The 9,740-nt window shown below is 35.2% G+C and overlaps 1 long non-coding RNA gene across 1 annotated transcript; it reads left to right on the top strand.

Moving 5' to 3' along the window:
* The first annotated feature begins 1,264 nt into the window (after positions 1–1,264).
* Positions 1,265–3,554, top strand: LOC107005660. The gene is made up of 2 exons (XR_001454917.2): positions 1,265–2,861; positions 3,174–3,554. It is a non-coding gene; the product is annotated as an uncharacterized LOC107005660 (long non-coding RNA).
* Positions 3,555–9,740: the final 6,186 nt, after the last annotated feature.

Genomic DNA, 9,740 nt, shown 5'->3' on the forward strand with positions numbered 1-9,740 from the left:
GGGGGTGGGGGGGGGGGGATCTAGAATGGAGTCAAGGTAGGGGTGTGGGAGAAAAAAATACAAATTGAAAAGATTTTTTGTTTTGTTTTTTATCAAAACAAACTTAAAAGCGGGGTGGGGGTGGGGTTGGTAAGTGGTCGGATAGGTGTGGTTTAAAGAAATTGAATGTTTTAATTTTTTTTCAAACACAAGCTTTTAAATTATTTTTGTGGTCGTAGCGGCAGGGTGAAAAAAAAACTATTTTTCATAAATAAAATTTAAATTGTTATTTTTTTTTTTTTGTGGTAGGGATAAAATGAATTGACTTTTTCTTTTTTTAAAAAATAATTATTATTTTTTTGAATGGGGAGGCTTGCGGTATAGAGTGGGGTACAAAAAAATGTAATTTGAGGTTGGAGAGATAGTTTTGGAAAATGTTTTCCTTAAATTTGAATGAAAGTTATTTTCCTTAAATTTGAGGAAAGTAAATTGATTTGAAAAACATTTTTCAGAACATGTAAGTCAACCAAACATGAGAAAATTTGATTACTTCATATCAAACACACCCTAAAATTATATTCTTTCTTCTTCTTCTTATATTTTTTTCATTTATTTGAAAATTAGTGTTTTGGTTATAAAAATTTTAATTAAATTTTGAAGTTCGATTCCGAATTTGAAGAACTTCTCGACAGAATTTCGAATAAAATGCTCTTTTTCTTTCCTTTTGAAAGTATACCAAATACAACTCTAACTTCCAATTTTTTGAAAAAATAAAAATAAAAATTATATTTATAATCAAAACCTTGCTAAATTTAGAATCTATTCTTTTTCTAATGCTCCAATAATAATATTATCAAAACGGATAATGCACAAGTACTCCCTCAACCTATGCCCGAAATTTAAGAGACACACTTATACTATACTAAGATCATATTACCCCCCTGAACTTATTTTATAAATAATTTTTTACCCCTTTTCATCCTACGTGGCACTATCTTGTGGGCCCAGTGTTGGTTGACTTTTTTTTTTCAAGCTAGTGCCACGTAAGCCGAAAAGGGGTAAAAAATTACTTATAAAATTAGTTCAGGGGGTAATAGGACCTTAGTATAGTATAAATGTGTCTCTGAAATTTTCGGACATAGGTTGAAGAAGTACTTGTTCATTTTCCCTTATAAAAAAGGTATACTTCTATTAAAATAAATTTTATGATTAAATTCATTTCAATTTTAATCAAAACAGAAGAAATTATAACTTCAATCAGAAGGTTATTTACAAAGTTTAAATTATTCGATATTAGAAGGTCATTTTAGCTAATTCTGTTATAACTAACTATCAAAAAGTTAGTTACAAGATTAGTTACAAAGTGTGTGATTGTGAACTATAAATAGATGATCTCTACTGATGTATTACTTAGCCTTTGATCTCAAATCAATGGAACTTCTTTTCTTTTCAATTTCCTGCTAAAGCTTTACAGTTTATTTTATGGTACTAGAGCCATACAAAGTGTTTAACTGTGACAAGCGATTTGATTTGAAGAAGCAGAGGATTGTGTTTGTTGATTTGCAGAAGCAGTAGCTGCAGATCTAGATACAAGTGATTCACAATTCCATAGTTGATTAGGTTGAGTTTTGTAATTTTCCGCAACAAAGTGTTGTCGAATTTTCAGTTATAATGCCAAGTGATAGATCAACTAAGGATCAGTCTCAAGGTCGTAACAATGGTGAAAATATAGGTGGATCTATGTCCGAGTTCAAGCATCAGTCAAAGTATTGATTACAATTGCCCTCTTTTTCTTAGCCCTACTAATATAAGTGGAGTTAGCTGATTTCATTTCAATTACTGGGAGTGGAAAACTACACTTTATGGAGTAGATCTATGACTCTTGCTATATTAGGAAGAAACAAAATAGGGCTAATTGATGGATCATGTAGAAAATAATTGCATACTGAAGGTTTGTGGGGGCAATGGGAGAGGGTTAATGCAATTGTATTATCCTGGCTAATGAATTCAGTTTCTAAGAGTCTTCTCAGTGGTATACAATTATGGAACGACTTAAAAGAAAGGTTTGACATGGTAGATGGGTCAAGGACCTATAGTCTGCATAAGATATGCATCTCTGCAACATGGCAATCCTCAGTGTCTGTGCATTATACTAATCTCAAAACCTTGTGGGATGAGTTTGAAGCTTTAGAGCCTCCTCCCTGCTGTAATTGTGATAAGGCAAGGGGTTTTGTAGCTCACATGAGCAGGCAGAAACTCTATCAGTTTTTTATGGGACTTAATAAATCCTATCATCAAGCTAGAAGCCAAATTCTAATGATGGATCCATTGACTACCATTAATCGTGCATATGCCATGATAGTAGGGGATGAAAGTCAAAAATCAGTGGTGTCTCACACCAGCAGTATGGGACTGAGTTCACTAAGTATGGAATCTATGGCCATGTACTCTAAAACTGTCTCTATTCAAGTGTTAACCAGATGTTCAAGAAGAATTCAATGATGATTTGTGACTTATGTAAGTGTAAAGGTCACAATAAAGAATTTTTCTATAGGGTAGTTGGCTATCCACCTGATTTCAAGTCTAAGAGAAAGATACAAGGTGCTTCTTCTGAAAGTTCTAGTCAAGCTCACTTTTCTTATGGAGGTAATAATAATGTACCTGCACCAGGATGGTAGAGAAACTTCATATAGCACAACTTCATATTTAACTTGGTGAATGTTCAAGTCATCATAAACAACAAGCAAGACAAGCTGAGTTGGAGGTCAAGCCGTTGCTTAAAGGATGTACATTCACAAGGGACCAAAATGATCACATTCTTAAAAGCTATCAGCCCAAGAAAGAGCCTAACTACAAAACCACTCTTGCTGCTCAAACTGCAGGTAAAACGTTCTTTGTATCTACAAATGATAGTGTGTAGATTATAGACACTGGTGCTACGAATCATATGATCTCTAATTTGTACATGTTCATTAAAGACTGTGACAAAACTAGAGATCCCTAAGATTGTATATCTGCCCAGTGGTGATACCAATCAGTTGACTTATGTTGGCTCTTGTGTTCTATCGGGCAAAAATGTTATTTCAAATGTATTCTACCTACCATAGTTCAAGTGTAACTTAATACCTATAAGCCAACTAACTCAGGAACTAGGTTGCTCAGTCACCTTCTTCCTTAACTTCTTTATTTTCCAGGAGCTTTACGGTGGGAAAGTGCAGGAGGTTAGTGAAGAGGCAGAGTGCTTCTATACAAACACACATGCAGTTGGTCGAAAAGGTAGACCATTAGCTGTAACTCAAGTTATTCCTTATATAGAGCTATGACATCAAATATTAGGACATGTGTCCTCTGTAGTATAGCTAAGATCTTTGATATGACTAAATAAAGTCAGTGTCAAGTGTCTAAGTGTCTAGTCTACCCATATGATAAACAGTCTAGACTTAGTTTTCCTTCAAGAAGTATTAAAAGTAGTGCTTGTTTTGACTTGATACATGTTGATCTGTGGGGTCCCTATAACACAACTACATTTGATGGAAACAAATATTTTATTACTATTGTTGATGATTTTTCAAGAATGGCCTGTTGTTTCTATTCAAAAATAAATATGTTGTGTGTATTTCTTTATAAGTGTTTTTACATTATGTTAAGAACCAATTTGACAGATCTGTTAAAGTCATAAGAACTTAAAATAGCATTGAGTTTGTCAATTCATTATGTGACAATATGTTTAAGGAGGTGGGGATGGTCCATCGGAGAATTTGTCCATATACTCTTCAGCAAAATGGAGTAGCTGAGAGAAAACACAGACATCTTCTTGAGGTCACAAGGGCACTGAGACTTCAAGTACATATTCCTGTGAAATATTGGGGGCATTTATCTCATTAATAGGGTTTCTAGTAGTGTTTTGAACTATGAAACTCCCCATGAAAGGTTGTATGGTACTAAACCTTTGTTGTCACACTTAAGGATAATTGGATGTTTGTGCTTTGCTAAGAATCTCATTGAACATGATAAGATAATGCCTAGATCCAAGCAAGCAGTGCATCTGAGTTATTCAGCAATGCAGAAGGGATATACTGTGTTTGATATGTCTACTAAATATTTTTTTTTGAGAAGAGACGTGATATTTAGGATATGTTTCCTTTTAAACAAGAGATGTTCATGATAAGCAGTCCTTATTCAGAGACACCCTACAGGTCTCCGATGTGTGGTGCTCAGAGTTAACTACATTAGAGCATGCCTCAAACAATGGTGATGCAGTTGCATAAGATCCTATCAATGGTTCTTACTCTTTCTAGGATACAGGTGATAATAGTATTGCTGATATTGGTTCTTCAGAGTTCCCTGATTCCATAAGTTCTTCTGTTGGTGGTACCATTCTTGATGAACCAAATCTTATTGTACCAGCTGCTAACAGATGATCCACAAAGATTAAATATACACCCTTATGGATGCAGGATTTTGTATCACATAAAGAAGTGAAATATCCTATGGGTAACTATCTGAGATATGACCACTTATCTCCTTCCTACCAGTGTTACATTGGTGCTACTTCTTCCATTTAAGAACTTACCACATACTCAAAGGCTATTACTGATCCTAGATGGATAGAGGCCAAGTAGGCTGAAATCCAGGCTCTAGAAAGCAACAAAACTTAGGAAATCACTGACTTGCCACCAGAAAAGAAACCCATAGGTTGCAGATGGATCTATAAAGTCAAGTATAAGTCTACAAGTGAGGTTGAAAAGTTCAAAACAAGGTTGGTTTCTAAGGGTTACAGTTAAATAGAAGGTATAGATTATAAAGAGACTATTTCCCCTCTTGTCAAGATGGTAACAGTGAGGACAATAGTGTCACTTGCAGCTTCAAAGCATTGTCGTATTCATCACATGGATGTTTTTAATGCTTTTCGAGGTGATCTGTAGGATGAAATATACATGCAGCTTTCTCAGGGTTTTGTCAATCAACGGGAGAAAGTGTGTAGACGGACAAAGTCATTATATGGCTTAAAACAAGCACCAAGATAGTGGAGTCACCAACTAACTAAAGCTCTCATTCAACTCATACTTAAATAGAGTCAATATTATCACTCATTGTTCATTAACAAGTCAGATGCAGGAATTATTATTGTGCTTGTATATGTTGGTCACTGGTAGCAGTCTGGAATTAATAGAAAAAAGTAAGGAGGCACTTCAAAAGGCTTTCAAGACTAACTATCACGAACCGCAAGTACACCCTAGAAGTTAGAGCATCCTTGTGTCGTCATGTGACTTCAAGAAGTCTCATCTAAGCCTCTCGTATCATTCATTGCATAATAAACATACTAAAATAGGTAAGAATTTAAAATTTTCTTCACACACGAAGAACTCTTTCATAAGCATTACACAAGCGGAAGACTTTCATTTAAAACATTAAATCTTTACAACATCTACTTAAACCATCTAAACATTAGAGTATACAACACTTGGGACTATTCCCATACAAGACCGTAAAATAAAGACTATTGACATAAGGGACATGTAGATATTGTCCTCGAAACGATGAGGACTCACCAATACTTCATCTTCAAGCCTTAGAAACCTATCGATCCTCCATGGTACATCAAGACATCCAATTCCCTACACTTAAGTCAAAAAGGGAAAAGAAGGGGTTAGCACATTAGATGTACTAAGTATGGAAGCCATACAAAAACCATGAAAAAGGGACATTTAGTAAATAGCATGCTTTTCATGAATTTCGATTAAAACATCATACAATAATCATAAGAATAACATTTAAAAACTTAGAAACACATAAGAAATCATTTAGGCAAAAATTCACATTTTTGGAAAACATTATAGTGAACCTACTTCACTGTTACAGTGAAGTCCTTCACTGTGCAGTGAATTTTCTTGCCTTCACTCTACACACCTTTTAGCATATAATTCCCTCACTTAAAGCTATCCTAAGACTCACTTAAGTAATACAAAGAGAGACCACCCATACACCCTCTCTAAGCATACCTAAACGATCCTTAAGACAACCCATAATGAGATCAACATACATTTACAAGACATCAAACATATAAACATGAGATCCTTCTACCAAAGGTGATTCTAAGTTTCACTTGAGTGAGTTGTGAAGCGACCGCCCATACAATCTCTTATACACACACTTAAGAGATCCTATAGACTAGGAAGATAAAATCATTCTCACTTAACACATTAGCATATAGATGATATGACATTATCCTTCCCAAGGCTATCAAAAGACTTATTTAAGTAAATCAAGAAGATAACGTGTATAGTGACCTCTTCAAGATTACCTTAGTAATCCTTAAGACTACCTAAGGCTTAGACCATGTTTACATAATCAACCAACTTCCCTAAATAGAGTCATTCTTAAGACTTATCTAGGTAAGATAAGAAGTGGCCATTCCTATGCCCCTTTCATACCTTAACTAGAAAACCCTTAATTACTCTAGATAAGTACTATTTCATTTAACATACTTTCTTAACTTAAGTCATTATATTCATTAGTTCATTTAGATACATTCAACACATAAAGGACATTCAAGTATGGTCTTAGACAAGACATAGGGACTCTCAATAACACCTTCAAAGTCTATTGTGCAATGTCTAGATAGCGTCGCATACCACCACCTAAACTTCATAGAACTTCTCCAATGCTATTAGGTCTCCCATATGATGATAATAGACAATAACCGATATATACCATGGTAGCAACTCATGGAATCCGAATTTCTAACCTACTCCGATGAGGGTGTTCTACTTGCCACGGGTAGAACTAGGACACATCACATGTAGGCACATGGTTAAGGAATATGAAGGGCATGTTTTGTAATCTAGTCTCATACTTAAATAGAACTACTCCCCTTACCATATTAACTCGGTGCTAGCCTTCGTTCTCATAGAGTAATTCACATTAAAGTCACATAAGAGGGATCCACAACAAGTTCAAATCGCATTTACCCTACCAAAGAACAGGTCCACTAGGGCTACCTCACAATTGCGACAAGAAGCTCAGGATGACTTTCCTAAGGATTAATATGATGCAGTTCCAGCATATCAATCTTAAGTCCATCATTCAATTTACTTGAAGGATACCATTACGGCTTTCGACTTCAACATACATAACCTTACCACTAGGTTCAAGGTTTCACATAAAGGACCCTCTTACATCATTCAAGGTCTCACATATCATTCATACATTCAAGACTAAGAAACTTTAGCATCCTAAGTCAATACATCACATATTCATATCATACAAGCATCAAGTAAGGGACACAAGTCAATCAAGACAAGAAACCACATACTTTCACATTAACACATATTACTAGTCATTCTACAAGCACATAGGAATAATCATTATCATCTTTAAGTCATCCTACACACTACCATATCATCATAAATATAACTATTATAGACTCATATAGTCAAGTAGGAATAACCATGCATCAACCCTAAGACTACACATAGAAGCACATAGTCATAGTTTACATGATTTCCTAACATACATAGAAAGAACACATACTTTCACATTGCTTCACAAATAGATATATATCCCCATACTTCACATAAAAGCAATTATACAAAATATAATAGTACCTTAAATAGTGCCGACAAGGCCATGATCATGATATTGCATAAAGTAACGCCCACAAGGCCACATCAATTCACATAGCACCACCACCATAAGTGGACCATACCAACCACAACATAATTGAAGTCTAATTAACATAAAATAAAAGGAATTAGGGCAGCATACCCCCACTCCATCTTACTACTTCGATTTCAAGGATAAATCATCAAATTCAATATCGCAAGGCCCTTACCCATGGCCATAACCAACAATTCAATACAATTATATCAATAATCAATGTAACTAGGTCAATTAATTACGTACTCATAAATATAATACAACCTAGATATCAATTGAATATAATTATTGCATGATTAGATAGACCATAGAAAACTACATTAGAATTCATAAGCCTTAAGTCAATATCAATTCCATAAGTCTAACATTCAATAGATATAAGAATATTGAATACTCAATTGATCAAATTGAAACAGCCTATAAAACAATTAACCATAAACTATATATGAATCAAAAGCCCACAATGATCTACACATGAATTCATCAATATCAAAGAATGATCACATAACCCATATTTTAGTCAAATTGAGAGATTTGTGAATATCAAGGGTTCATGGAGAATTTCATTGGAGAACATCAATTATACATCAATTTCATCATATATAAATGTTTGAAAACCATTTATTCAAGAACCCAAGACTTAAAGTAGAAATTGGACTTTTTCATCTTTTTGAAATGTTTGAAAATTATCTTTGAAATTGGCTCTAAGATGATAGAAAGACTTAGATGAAGAAAACCCATACCTTATTTGAAGAAACCAATGAAAATTGAAGAAGAAACTCCATTGAAGAACCACTCTTCAAGCTCCATCTTCACCTTGAACTCTCATGGAGGTTTTTGGAGGAACTTTTGGAGGGAATATGTTTTGATTTAGGTGTTAGGGTTATAATGAGAGTTTAATTACTTATATACTCTTAGAATACTCATAAACACTCAAAACAACCATCCAAAGACTTATATGTGCTTGTTGTGAATTTTCAAGTTCACCCTCAACTTAACAGTAAAGATGGCACGAAAACAGGTTGTGCCATCAACGCCCATGTCGACGGACCGTGGTCTCACCCACACCCCGTCGATGGGGTCTCGTGGGTTGAACCTAAAACTCCCCAACGTGCAGGTCAGATGGATCCATCGACGAGACCCATCGACGGGCCGTTGCCTGGTCGACTATCCGTCGTTTGGGTCGTCGATTGCCACTGTCTGGCAGTGTTGAGCTCCAATGTTGGGGTCCTCCTTTAGGGCCCCTTGCGGGTCCTACATGGAGTCGTACCCGTATGTTTCCACCCCAAATATGTTTGTATATGAGTTTAGGACCTACCACATGAGTTTCATCCAAAACGAACACGTAAAACTCGACGAAACATACATAGATACGCAAGGTCATTTCAAGGCAAACCTTTCGAACGTCATGGACGTTCTTGAATGTTTGACCTCCAAAGTTCACGAAAATTGACACACTGCCTATGTATACTATAATAACTCATTTAAAAACCTTATAACCTCATGAATCACATATAAACACATAAAACCACATATGAGGCACATAGATGACTTAGTCGTCGAACGACTTGGTCATCCTTTGATGTTTGACTTCCAAAGCACCTAAACTCTTAGATACTGCCTCAAACCCACATTATAAATAATTTATGACTTTAGAACATCATGACAACCATGTTAGTCTCTAGCTTTACCTAATTCATTTTCGGGATCTTACATTAAGGATCTCGGTGAACTAAAACACTTCCTAGGTAATGTGTTCACTAGGTCTGCAGATGACATCTTAATGCATCAAAGAAAATATATTCTAGAGCTCATAGCAGAAATAAGAATGTCAGCAGCCAAGCTTGTAGGAACTCCCATTAATGTCAATGTGAAACTTACTTCAAGACAATATGAAGAGCAGGTGGAAAGCAAAATGATTTCTGAGGATCCTATAGTAGATCAGTTAATGCATCATAAGCTAGTTGAAAAACTTTCGTATCTAAATATGACAATGCCGAATATATCTTTTAGTACTCAAAATTTGAGTCAGTTTTAACAGCAGCCAAAGAAGTCACATATGGATGTTGCATTGAGAGTAGTCAGATATCTAAAAGGGCAAC

Source organism: Solanum pennellii, chromosome 12 (assembly GCF_001406875.1).
Source record: "Solanum pennellii chromosome 12, SPENNV200".
In the NCBI taxonomy this organism is placed as follows: domain Eukaryota; kingdom Viridiplantae; phylum Streptophyta; class Magnoliopsida; order Solanales; family Solanaceae; genus Solanum; species Solanum pennellii.